This window comes from Sus scrofa, chromosome 3 (genome assembly GCF_000003025.6).
Source record: "Sus scrofa isolate TJ Tabasco breed Duroc chromosome 3, Sscrofa11.1, whole genome shotgun sequence".
Taxonomy (NCBI): domain Eukaryota; kingdom Metazoa; phylum Chordata; class Mammalia; order Artiodactyla; family Suidae; genus Sus; species Sus scrofa.
Genome location: NC_010445.4, coordinates 57822367 through 57836731, shown reverse-complemented (window position 1 = coordinate 57836731; position 14365 = coordinate 57822367).

The following is a 14365-nucleotide window of genomic DNA, read 5'->3' as shown; positions in this document are numbered from 1 at the left end:
CTCAATCTCTTCAATGGCCACAAGAAATTGTTACGGAGCCAAACTTGGGTCCACTTGGCCACACAGTAAAGCCAATCTACTGACATTTTTAGATGACGTTGAAAGCAGTGGACTTTGAGCAAAGTGGATTCTTTTCATAATGTGGATGAGCCTCAACTAATCCGTTGAAGGATTTAAAAGCAAAAAGACTGTGAACCCAGAGAAAGAGTGAATTCTGACTCAGGACTGTCTTTGGACTTGAGCTGTAATATGCACTCTTCCCTGGGTCTCCAGCCTGCTGGACCACCCCGCAGATTTTGGACTTGCCAGCTCCTTAAGATAATTATCCATCCATCCATCCATCCAACACATACACATCCCATTAGTTTTGTTTCTAAGAAGAACCCTGACTAGTTCAATGGCTTTGTTTGTCTACATCCTCATCAGTGGCACATGGAATTCTAGTGGGATTACAGCATCACCCACACTTGGTATAGTCAATCATTTTAAAAATTTTAACCTTTGGGAGTTTCCTTCATGGCTCAGCTGTTAACAAACCCGACTAGGATCCATGAGGACGAGGGTTCAATCCCTGGCCTTGCTCAGTAGGTTAAGGATCTGTTGTGGCCATGAGCTGTGGTGTAGGTTGCAGATGCAGCTCGGATCCTGCGTTGCTGTGGCCTAGCATAGGCTGGCGGCTGTAGCTCTGATTTGACCCCTAGCCTGGGAACCTCCATATGCCAGAGGTGTGGCCCTAAAAAAAAAAAAAAAAAAAAAAAAAAGCCTTTGCCTAACCCAAGGTCACAAAACCTTTCTCCATGTTTTCTTCTAGAAGTGTTTTAGTTTTAGATTTTACCTGTCAGCCTACAATCCTTTTTGAGGTTTTTTCTTTTTTGGCTGTGCCTATGGCATGGCATGCAGAAGTTCCCTGGCCAGGGATCAAACCCATGCCATACCAGTGACCCAATCACTGCAGTGACAACAGATCCTTAACCCACTGGGCCGCAAGAGAACTCTGAGTTTATTTTCTTTTGATACTGGGCAGAGTAAGGATCAAAGTTTATATGGAAATCTAATAGTTCCAGCCCCCTTCATTCATTGAAAGGTTAGATTATCTTTTCTCTACCCAAATGTCTTTGCACTTCTTTTTTTTTTTTTTTTTTTTTTGCTTTTTAGGGCCGCACTTGTGGCATATGGAGGTTCCCAGGCTAGGGGTCTAATCAGAGCTACAGCTGCTGGCCTATGCCACAGCCACAGCAATGCAGGATCTGTCTGTGACCTACACCACAGCTCACAGCAATGCCAGTTCCTTAATCCACTGAGTGAGGCCAGGGATTAAACCCGGAACCTCATGATTCCTAGTTGGATTCGTTACTGCTGTGCCATGATGGGAACTCCAAATGTCCTTGCACTTTTGTCCAAAATCAGTCGACTATACATGTCTGGCCTATTTGTGGTCTCTATACTGTGTTCTATAGATCTTTTGTCCTTCCTTATGCTGGTATCCTACTCTACTGTGGCTTTAAAATAAATCTTGAAATCAGGTCGTCTAAATCTTCCAACTTTGTTCTTCTTTCTCAAATGTTGGGCTATTCCAGGCCCTTTGGATTTCCACATGAATTTAGAATTGATGTGTTACTTTCTTAAAAAAAAAAAAAAAAGTCTGCTGAGATGTTGATTGGGATTACATTGAATCTACAGACAAATTTGGGGAGAATTATCTTAATAATATTCAGTCTCCCTGCACATGAATGCAGTATGTTTTATCATTTATTTAGATCATTTTTAGATTCTTTCATCAAGGTCTGGTAGGTTTTACTGTACAAGTCTTTCACCTCATTTGTCAGCTTTATCTCCAGTAATTTCATATATTTTACCTTATTTTTATTATTCTTTTTGTTTTTGGTTGCCTCTTGGACATGTGGAATTCCCAGGCCAGGGATCAGATCTGACCTACACTGCCGCTGTGGCAACACTGGATCCTGAACCTACTATGCTGGGCTGGGAATCGAGCCTGCATCCCAGTGCTCCAGAGACACCACCAATCCTGTTGCACCACAGTGCGAAATTCAATTTCATATATTTTAGATAAATTGTAAGTGATATTTTTAAAATTTCAATTTCAGTTGTTTTTCTTTTCTTTTCTTTTCTTTTTTTTTTTTTTTTTTTTTTTTTTTGCTGGTACATAAAAGCACAATTGATTTCTTTTTTTTTTTTTTTCTTTTTATGGCTGTACCTTCGGAATATGGAAGTTGCTGAGCTAAGGGCTGAATCAGAGCTGCATCTGAAGCTTATACCACAGTCACAGCAACACCGGATCTGAGTCACATCTGTGATCTATACCATAGATTGCAGCAATACTGGATCCTTAACCCACTGAGAGAGGCCAGGGATCGAACCTGTATCCTCAGAGAGACAACATTGGGCCTTAACCCTGCTAAGCCACAATGGGAACTCCACTTGCCTATTTTTAAATTGGGTTTTTTGTCTTACATTGCTGAGTTGTAAGAGGTCCAATTTGCAGATGCAGTAAACCCTCCATATCTGTGGGTTCTACATCCATGGATCAAAAAAATGTTTTTAAGGGAGTTCCTATTGTGGCGCAGTGGAAAAGAATCTGACTGGTATCCATGAGGATGAGGGTTTGATCCCTGGCCTCACTCAGTGGGTTGGGGATCCAGCATTGCCGTGAACTGAGGTGTAGTTCACAGACATGGCTTGTATCCTGTGTTGCTGTGGCTGTGGTGTAGGCTGGCAGCTGCAGCTCTGATTCAACCCTTAGCCTGAGAACTTCCATGTGCTGTGAGTGTGGCTCTAAAAAGCAAAAAACAAAAATAAAAAATTTTTAAAATTCCAGAAAATTCCAAAAAGCAAAGCTTGATTCTGCCACATGTTAGCAACTGTTTACATGGCATTCACATTGCATTGGGCATTATAAACAGAACTGAGATTATTTAAAGTATACAGAAAGATATGTGTAAATTATATGTAAATACTACACCATTTTACATAAGGAAATTGAGCATCCATGGATTTTGGTATCTCAGAGGGTCAGGGAACCAATCCCCTGTGGATACCCAGGGAAGACTGGATTTCCCCTCATTTCATGAGTTGTCTTTTTACTTTCTTGATAGTATCATTTGAGCATAAAAGCTTTACATTTTGATTAAGTCCAATTTAACAGTATTCTTTTTATCGCTTGTGCTTTTTGGTGCTGTATCTAGAAATCATTGCCTAAATCAATAGACCATTAATTTTTAAAGTGTTTGTTAATATGGTTAGTTTTAATCCTATCGACTTGCTATTTATTTACTATCTGTCCCATTTGTACTTTATTCTCTTTTTCTTATTTTTTTCTGTCTTCTTTTGGACTAATTCTGTATTTTATGTTTTCCATTTTATCCCCTTTGTTGGTGTGTTAGCTACAAAATATTATGTTTGTGATTGCTTTAGGGTTCAGAGTAGATGTTTTAAATTTATCACAGGCTACTTACTTGGGGAGGGGGCAGTGAAGAGAGAAATGTCAGCAATCCTGCTTTATAGCCCCGTGTCCCCAGTTTTTGGATTTCAGAAACCAGTAGCATTTTCAAAAGAATTTGCATTACGAAGATGTCAAAATATAACGATAGTGAGTACCACAGACTATTATGTCATACAGTAAATAACCCAAAACAAAATTGGGAAAAACACAATCTCAGACAGAACAATTGGCATCCTCATTCCAGTATGTTGTATAACCCAGTCATGGTGTAACAGTGAGGTTTCCAGGCTGGGAATGAGCAGAGGAGGACCACAGGCTGATGAGGGAAATAAACATCGTGAGCAGAGAGTCTGCTGATGTGTCCCCCTGGCCCCCCCATCTTTCCACGTATGGCCTCTCCTTCACAGCTGGAAGGGGGTGATGGACTGTAGTCCAGATCTCAATGCCAGCATACACGGCCCAGTGGATGGCTCACAGCTTCAGTGGCCCTGAGTGTCCTCCTATCTAAGAACTTGGCCCTGTGACCATTGACCAGCTGGCCACACACCACAGATTCACTTAATCTCATGAGATTAGAGAAGCAGCAGGAGCCCATGGCTCCTTTGATGAGCCCAAAAGAATCTGAACTCAGCACTCAATGCAGAGGGCTCTGATGGCCCTAGATAATGCGCAGAGCCGTACCCTGGCTCCCATCTGGATGAAAGGCTTGAACAAGATGGCAAAAGACCTTTGGCATCCCAACTGCACGGATTGGCCAATTCCTTCCTGGGGAAGGTCAGCCCAGGGGCTGGATGAAGAGTGAGGCCATTATTGACATCATTACTTATCTTAAAAGGCCAGAGTTCTCTTGTGGCATAGCGGGTTAAGGATCTGGCATTGTCACAGCTGTGGCTCAGATTGCTGGTATGGCACGGGCTCGATCCCTGGCCTGGGAACTTCCACATGCCACAGACATGGCCTGAATAAATAAATAAATAAATAATAAATTAATTAATTAAATGGCCATTCTTCCTAGGATCTGAAGAAGGGGAGAGCTGGACCACTTCTCCAAGTTGATATGTTTATCTCTCACAGAAGTCAGTTTCTGGAGTTCCCGTCGGGGCGCAGTGGTTGACGAATCCGACTAGAAATCATGAGGTTGTGGGTTCGGTCCCCGGCCTTGCTCAGTGGGTTAAGAATCCGGCGTTGCCATGAGCTGTGATGTAGGTTGCAGACGCGGCTCGGATCCCACGTTGCTGTGACTCTGGCGTAGGCCGGCAGCTACAGCTCCGATTAGACCCCTAGCCTTGGAATTCCATGTGCCGTGGGAGCAGCCCTAGAAGAGGAAAAGGACAAAAAACAAAAGAAGCCAGTTTCTGATTAAACGCAACTCTTTTGAGATTTTCTGCTTTCTTATAGGCCTGGGTGTCTTGGTCCCTCAGGGCTCCCAGGAGGCTTAGCTACTAAGGTCTTGGTCAAGGTGGAGGAGATTTGCGTCCTGTTTGTATCTGCCGAGGTAGTGACCAGCTCTTTGATTCCATATAGAGCCCGTATGAGGTGCCTGCTCAGTGTATGGCGTGGGGGCCCCACGGGCTGCATTCTAAAGCTGCTGTCCAGAGCTACGGCATCCAGAATCCAGATCAACCCTGAACATCAGAGCTGAAAGGGACATGTTCCTTGAAAACTTTCATTCCAAGAGATCGTAACCAAGAATCTATGGGAACCTGAAGGGTCTAAGAACACCCTAGAATTGTGTACAAAGCATCATAGTGCATTTTTTATAAGACTTTCATTAGATTCTCAACTTTCACTTCTCACTCTGTTCAAGAAGTGACCCCTTATCACCCTGAGGAAACAGAGAAGGGAAGTGACAGACTCAGAGTCCCATAGCTCCAAAGGAGTGGAGCTGGGACAGGACTGGGTTTGGCTCCGTTCCACTCTTTAGCTTCTGCTAGAGCAGAATCCCCCAAAGTGGTCCAAGGTCTTGTAACAGGTTAGACATTCAAATGTCTGAGCCACAACAGACACCAGTTAGATCTATGAAGGCAGAGTCCAAGTGTTTAGCAAACTCCCCCTAGTGATTTGAGGTACACTGAAGTTGAGAATCAGGGTCTATGCCTAGAATTTAAAAATGTGTATAAAAATAAATTAAAAAGGTTAAAGTAATAAGACAATTGCAAACACTTTCAACGTTCTTAGCTATTTTTTTTTTTCTGGTACTTTTCTCCCCATTTCTAAATAATGTCACTTTGTGATCTTTCTTTCTTCTTCCTTTCCTCCTCCTTCTTAGCTTTAGATATTATCAGTGATTTATTATCATGGAAAATTAGGATCATGAGCATTATTTAGTGGCTTTTCAGGTGTCCCACTGGGCACGCCTCTGCCATCCTGCTGTGAGGAGATGTCCCAGACATGCCCCATTTCACCTGCCACAGATAGTCCAACCTCTTCTCTGGGGGTAAGGGTGGAGGGGGGTGGCAAGCTCCATGCTCTGTGTTCCCAGCTATCCTCCACAGCTGCTTTGAGCCCACAAGAAACTAAGAAGCCCTTATCAACCTTCTCTAGAGAAATGTGTGGGTAAGAGATGGGACCTCTGCTTTCTCCAACTTGCAATGCCAGCCTGCTCCCTCTCTGTGCCCCTCTCCTACTCCCCGGTAATTCCTTCCTTCCTTTGCACTTTTCTTTTTTAAAAGATTTAAAATTTATTTCTTAAAGTATAGTTATTTACAATGTTGTGCTAATTTCTGCTGTACAGCAAATTGACTTAGTTGTACATACATATACATTCTTTTTAAATATTATTTTCCATCATGGTATATCCCAGGAGATTGGATATATTGCCCTGTGCTATACAGTAATACCTTGTTGTCTATCCATTCTGTATATAATATCTTACATCTGCTAACACCCAACTTCCCACTCCATTCCTCCCCCAAGTCCCTCCCCCATGGCAACCACAAATCTGTTCTCTATGTCCGTGACTCTGTTTCTGTTTCATTAATAGGTTTATTTGTGTAATATTTTGGATTTTTTTTTTTTTTTTTTTTTTTTTAGTGCTGCACCTGCGGCATATGGAGGTTCCCAGGCAAGGGGTCAAATAGGAGCTGTAGCCACCAGCCTACACTGCAGCCGCAGCAACGCTGAATCTGAGCCGTGTCTGTGACCTACACCACAGCTCACAGCTTAACCCACTGAGTGAGGCCAGGGCTTCCTCAGGGATTTTAGTCGAGTTTGTTAACCGCTGAGCCACATCGGGAACTCCTTTGCTTGATTTTTAAAATTCTTCTGGGCACATGAATATATGCCACATGCAATTTGCTGGATTAAATTTTAAAATATTGAAAATCCTATTCCATTCCTTCTTTCCCTTCCTTCATCCCTCCCTCCTTCCCTTTTCCCCTCTTAGATCCATGCCTTTCTTCTCCTCCAACTCCCCAGATTAAAGCAAAATCAGGACGGGGGCTGACTGCCATAAAGCAGCTGTCGCCAGCACTCGTGACAGAATACTGCCACCTAGCGTCAGTGAGAGTAAACACCTCGGTTTACGCCAGAACCAGGAATCAGTTTGAACTCTGGCTGGAGGTACCCTAGAGAACGGAGCCAAACTTCCTGCCTGGCCTGAGTGAGGGGAAAAGCCTTCTTCTGCTCCAGCCGCAGTTGCAAACCTGAGTCGCTGAGGCTCCTCCATGAAGTCTTGGCTGCCTCTCCTGAGCCCTAACTCTGTGCTGAGCCGGACCTGTGCTTGCTTCCATTGGAGCACTTCTCCGGCTGTACGTGTCCTTCTATCTGTCCCTCTGCTTCTGCTCCCCAGACTCTGTGATCCTGGAGGGCAGAGGTCTTGTTTCCTGTTTAGAGCCTGGCCCAGAGCCTGGTACTTTTTAAGGTACACAATATACATGGAACGTATTTAATTATACATCATAATTATATATATGACCTGAGGTGGCGCCATGTTGGTCACATGGTGGAAGAGGTGGGTGCCATTATGGCCAGAGCATAAAAGAGTGTAGGAGATGAAGTTAAATATTAATAATTGTATTTCTAACTGCCTGTGAAATGGAAAGTTCCTAAAATATGAATCCAGGCCCATTGTCCTGAAGGATCCCATGCTCTCTATTAAGACATCATGATCATTGGAACAGCATTTTATCAGAGGGAACAGCAATGCCCAGAGATATGAAAAGGTTTGTTGTATTCTAAAAAGGAGGAAAAGCTAAGTGCCACCAGCACAGTGGGTGAGGGTTGGAGTTTCGAGGTGCCGTTGGATAAATCTCTCAGATGCGGCTTGGACCCTGTGTGGCTGTGGCTGTGGCATAGGTCAGCAACTGTGTTTCCGATTTGACCCTTAGCCTGGAAACTTCCCTATGTCCCAGGTGTGGCTCTAAAAAGAAAAAAAAAAAAAAGTACCTTTGAACTTGGCACAGATTCTTCATGCACACAGAGCAATGTTTAGCTCAGACCAGGGGAAGGGAAAAGACATAACTGAGAAACTAGCATCCAGTCCTTGTAATAAACATCTCTTATAAATGCACACACCATAGTCAGGTGGTACAAGAGCAGCACATGAAGTTAACATTAACTTCAGAACTGTATGTACCCTTCTCAAATGTATTCTACAAGGTTTTTTTTTAAGTTATTGAGTAAAACCAGATATCAGCACGTTAAATAAGGCATCTCTGTTTGTATTGATTATGCACAATTTACTGTTATTCCAAATAAATTCAGCAATGGAAGAATTTATTTAGAACAACAGGAAAAGGAGTTCCCTTGTGGCACAGTGGGTTAAGGATCCAGCACTGTCACTGCTGTGGCTCTGGTCACTGCTGCGGCACAGGTTCAGTCCCTGGCCTGGGAACTTCCACCTACCAAGGGTGCTGCCAAAAAACCAAACCAAACAAATAAGCAAATAAACAAAAAAAAAAAAAAAGGAAAAGGTGCATAATGAATATATCTGAAAGCAATAGAAGATAGTGATTGCTCTTTTCTAAATCTTTATAAAGGATTTCTAAAGTTGTTTACTGATGAATTAGATCATGTCTGAATCTAAGCCATTCTCTGATGTCTTTGTTCTCCCATGGGAATAACATTCTCCTTCCCAGGCCTCAGCCTGCCCCTTCAGGCTCTCAGAACTTTCCTTTCTGGGAAGCTGTTTTTATAATGTGCCCTGACTCCTAGTCAATCAGTTTTTATGCTTTTTGCCTTTTTTTTTTTTTTTTTTTTGTATTACCACATAGCTCATATAGCAGAAAACTCGCGGTCAAAGTGTACAACTCTGTGGGTTTTAGTATATTCATAAATTTGTGCAACTATCAGCACTAATTCCCAAACCTTTTAATCTCCCCCATAAAAACCTCATCCTCATTTGCAGTTACACTTTATTTCTCTCTGACCCAGCCCCTTATAACCACTAAATCTAAATCTACTTTCCGCCGCTATGGATTTGCCTATTCTGGACATTTCAAGTAGGGCGAGAATCATAAAATAGGCAGGCTTTTGTGTCTGGCTTCTTTAACTTAACATAATGCTTTCAAGGTTCATCCATGTTATCAGTATGTCTATCATACTTTTATTAGTATGTTATCATACTGATATGATGTTATCAGTATGTCTTTCCTTTTATGGTTGAGTGATATTTCATTGTATAGCTATTCCACATTTTGCATGTATATTCATTACTTAATGTTCATTTGGGATTGAACCTATGCCACGGCAGCAAAGCAGTGGCAGCACTGGATCCTTAATCCCTCTGAGCCACCAGGGAACTCACCTTTGCCCATTTTAAAACTTAGGTTACTTTTTAATTATTAAGTTGTAAGAGCTTCTATATTTTCTGGATACCTGATTCTTTTTTTTTTTTTTTTTCTTTTTAGGGCCACATGCGTGGCATATGGAAGTTTCCAGGCTAGGAGTTGAATTGGAGCTGCAGCTTCCAGCCTATACCACAGCCATAGTAACGCAGGATCTGATCCACAATCTGTGACCTATACCACAGCTCATGGCAATGCTGGATACTCAACCTGCTAAGCAAGGCCAGGGATCAAACCAGACTCCTCATGGATACCAGTCAGGTTCATTACTGCTGGCCAAAATGGGAACTCATGGATACCTGATTCTTATCAAATATATAATTTGCAAATGTTTTCTTGGTTGTCTATTCACTTTCTTAGTAGTGGTTTTGTTTGTTTGTTTGTTTGTTTCAATGGACAGAAGTTTTTAATTTTTATCAAGTCCAGTCTATTTCTTTAGTTGAACAGGATTTTGTGTCATAGCTAAGAAACAGTTGCTTAATCAAAGGCCACAAACATTTATTCCTATGTTTTCTCCCAAGAGTGTTATAGTTTTAGTTCCTATGTTTAGGTCTTTGATCCATTTTCAGATAATTTGTGCATATTATGTGAAACAGGGTCTAAATGCATTCATTTGCATGTGGATGTCCCATTGTCTCATGATCATTTGTTGAGACTCTTTTTTTTCCTTGAATGGTCTTGGCACCCTTGTTAAAAATCAGCTTACCATATGTATATCGGTTTATTCCTGGACTCTCAATTCTATTCCATTGGTCTGTATGTCTATCGTTATGCCGGCCCCACACTGCCTTCATTATTATAACTTTGCCCTAAATTTTAAACTGAGGACTATAAATCCTCCAACTTTGTTCTTCTTTTCCAAGATTGTTTTGGCTCTTCTGGATCCCGTGCATTTCCATGTAACTTTTAGGATCAATGTGTCTATTTTTGGGGGGGAAAAAAGGCAGTTAGAATGATGCCAGTTAGTTCTTGCTTGATAATTTGAGACTATTTATTTGGAAGCCTTAGTTACAGAGTTGGTGATCTGAGGGTGATTCAGAATATTTGAGCTTAAATATTACCCCATATCCTCAAACAACCACTGGGAACATTAAATGAAACCATGGATCATCGATTTAGAAAGTCAAAAAAGGGAGTTCCCGTCGTGGCACAGTGGTTAACGAATCCGACTAGGAACCATGAGGTTGCGGGTTCGGTCCCTGCCCTTGCTCAGTGGGTTAAGGATCCGGCGTTGCCGTGAGCTATGGTGTAGGTTGCAGACGCGGCTCGGATCCCGTGTTGCTGTGGCTCTGGCGTAGGCCAGTGGCTATGGCTCCGATTCGACCCCTAGCCTGGGAACCTCCGTATGCCGCGGGAGTGGCCCAAAGAAATAGCAAAAAGCCAAAAAAAAAAAAAAAAAAAAATCACTTAAAAGAAAGTCAAAAAAGTTCACAGAGAACAGAGGTGTCTTGACTCTGAGAGTCATCTTCTCTCCTGTCTGCCTTGCCCTCCATCCTTTCTCTTCATCCATGCCCAGCTTAGACTCTAGAAAGAGCCTGAGTGCTGCCCTGTGCCTTGCACACATGGCTGGTGGCCTGCTGATGCGCCACTGTTTCCTCCAGGTGTCTATGTGCTCTCTAACCCTTAAAGAGGTCTCTGGTCCCTCACTCCGACATCGCAGAGCATAGGACCATGATAAATCCCACAATCTTGTGGAAGTCTCCCTGAAGAGGGCTTTGAAGGAACACACTGCCAGAACCCTGGGCTCTGCTTCAGCTCGGCATTGAAGCTCATTGGCTTTGAAGCTGGAGACAGTTAAGCACTCTAATCCATAAGGTCAAAGAGTAAAATGAAAATAAAATAAAAGCAGTTTTTAATCTTCTAAAAATGAAATATTGTTCCAGTGTAGAAATTTCAGAGACTCCCACCTTCCACTGCTCCTGTCTGACACTCAGAATTCTGTCTCCCTTAGTGGGCCATGAAGAAACTTCTTTTCTGTAACTGCACTGTTCTAAATGTCCTAGGCAGGGATTCTCATTTAAATTTCTTATTCCATGGAGTTCCTGTCATGGCGCAGTGGTTAACGAACCCGACTAGGAACCATGAGGTTGCGGGTTTGATCCCTGGCCTTGCTCAGTGGGTTAAGGATCCAGCGTTGCCGTGAGCTATGGTGCAGGTTGCAGACGCAGCTCGGATCCAGCATTGCTGTGGCTCTGGTGTAGGCCAGGGGCTACAGCTCCGATTAGACCCCTAGCCTGGGAACCTCCATATGCTGCGGGAGCGGCCCAAGAAATGGCAAAAAGACAAAAAAAAAAAAAAAAAAAAAAAAATCTCTTATTCCCTGAGCCTTTTGCCCTCTCTGCAAGGGAGTCAAGTTACAATTCACAGTAGAGCATCTAGCCTCCCCTCCTGCTCACAGAATCATGAGGAAGCCCTGCAGGCCCCTGTGAGTCTGACAAGTACTCCGTGGAAGGTACTCTTGTCTGGTGATGGGTATTGGGATGCCATCTTGGTTGGTTATGACTGTCGTAACAAATGCTGTGGCATCTTACAGCATTTTTGCCCTGGGTCTCTGTCTCCCTGGCCTCTGAGTGATTAAGGTATACTTCATGCAGGGGGTGTGAACTCTTTTTGTGTGGGGGGGTGCTGCCTGGCCTCTATCCCTCTTTGGGCATGGTCCCCTGGCCTCCGTGTGAATTCCATAACAACAATCCCTAAGTTGAACAGTGATCAGTCAGCCTTTCTCTTTCAAGAATTTAAAACCTACTCAGGCTAGAGTCAGTCAATGGCAGGTGCCTGGTACCCGCATGGTATAGATATGCTAAACGGGCACCGTGTGTAGGCCAACGTTTGGAGGGCAGGTAACTTGAGTAAGCATAGGCCACAGGTTTAGGAGCATGTCATAATTACGAGGAATAAGGGAGAAGAACGTGGCAACATCCCAGGGCAGCCATCCCTGGGCTCCATCCCCAAGTGGCCCAGAGGCACCTGCTGCAGTGAACAGAGAGGCAAGTCTCAACCTGAGCTGGCATGTGAGCCTTCCATCTCCTCAAGTTTCGCCATCTAAGTGGGTCTGGTCCCAGGAGCACAAACGTGAAACCAGGGGGCATTTGACTATATCCAGAGGCCATTTTCTCAAGTGTCTTGCTTTTTTTTTTTTTTTTTTTTTTTTTCCTTTAAATAAATTGGGGGAGTTCCTGTCGTGGCTCGGTGGTTAACAAATCCGACTAGGAACCATGAGGTTGTGGGTTCGATCCCTGGCCTTGTTCAGTGGGTTAAGGATCTGGCATTGCCGTGAGCTGTGATGTAGGTTGCAGACGCGGCTCCGATCCCGTGTTGCTGTGGCTCTGGCGTAGACCGGCGGCTACAGCTCCGATTAGACCCCTAGTCTGGGAACCTCCATATGCCGTGGGAGGAACCCAAGAAATGGCAAAAAGACAAAAAAAATAATAATAATAATAATAATAAAATAAAAAATAAATTGGGAAGGCATTTTACCCTAGAATCTATGCTTGATTTAAAATGGTTTCCTACAAGGAGTTCCCCTCGTGGCTCAATGGAAACGAAACTGACTAGCATCCATGAACACGCAGGTTGGATCCCTGGTCTTACTTAGTGGGTTGAGGATCCGGGGTTGCTGTGGCTGTGGTGTAGACCAGCAGCTGAGGCTCTGATTCTACCCCTAGCCTGAGAGCCTCCATATGCCGCGGGTGCTGCCCTAAAAAGACAATAAATAAATAAACTTAAAAAAAGGTTTCCTACAAAAAATTGGGGAACTAAAACGATGTCAGGTATCCTCATGGATCCTGAATCCGCTGACACACTAGCCCTAGGTTGAGAAACAAAGAGTTTGTCAGCCTTCTGGTTTTGCAGGTGGGAAGCATGAAGCCTTTCTTCTCATCTTGCGCTCATTTTTCCCATGTGCAAAATGCAGTGAAGTGGTACTTCCAGGGCTGCAGTAAAGATTAAGACTGTGAATAAAGCGCTGGGCAAAGGGTCTTAAAACATGCCAAGTGAGGAATAAATGATTTCCCTCTCATTATCATTTCCTTTCGCCCCTCCCTTCTTCCCAAGCCGCTTTCTTCCGCCCTCCGCCTCGGTGCGGGGCGGCCCTGCTCCTCCAACCGGAAGCCTGGACGCTGCCGGGAGCGTCCTGCGCTCCGGCCCGAGCGGGGCGGTCCCGCCGCGCTCTATCCGCCTCCCAGGCCGCGCCTCGCCGTCCCCAGAGCCTGGGACCCGGTAACCGCGCCCATTCCCAGCCCCGCAGACCTCCTACCCTGCTGCCCAGCCAGCCGATTCCGGGAAGGGGGTTGGGGTTCCCCAGCGGTCGAACCTCCTGCGGGCGCGCGCCTGCCCCGAGTCCCCTCCCAGGTCCCCTCTCGGCGATCGCGTCGCCCTCCCCGCGCTCGTAGTTAGACTTCAGGGCTCTGGAACTTCTCGCGATTTCGCTCCACCCTGACTTCAGCGTGGCCGAGTCGGCCTCCCTGCCCTCTAGTTTGCTTCGACCTCTAGTTTGGCCGCTGCGACGTGGAGGAGCCTGGGAGGGTTGGGGGTTTCGGATGCTTTGCACCTTTTGCAGGATCTCTGCTGTTCTCTCAGGGCCCCGCGCTGAGAAGTCTGCGGGCGTTTTTTGAGGCTGGGAGTAAGGCCTTGTCCCGCAGATCTTGCCTAAGGCCAGGCCAACCGGAGGACCAGTGCCCAGTGACCTTAGGCCGGACTCCGAGGGCCTGCCGGGCTTCCACCCTAGGGGCGCAGTCTGCAGTCAGTGATCAGTCCAACCCACCTTGGGGGTTTAAGCCTCCGCCCTGCCTCCACCCCTGCTCAGAAAAATCACCTCCTCAAGGAGCCCTTCCTGAAATGTGCCCCTGCCTTGGGGTGGTGTCTCTTTTCCCTTGTTTTTTTCTCTAGGTTTAGTGGTCAGAGTTTTTTGGATCCTGCTCCACTCTGGAACAGGGTCCAGTGGAGTGGCATGGGAAAATTATAAAACCTCCTTCAACAGAGGCCACTTAGTCCCACCCCATGCAGCACTCCAACCAGGGTGCTTGATTTTCTTCCTCGGCTTCACCCCATCCTGTTGTTATCTGGGTTCTCGGCTGACCTTAGTCAATAGAAATGAGAGGCCAGGCCAGAAACTCAGGCA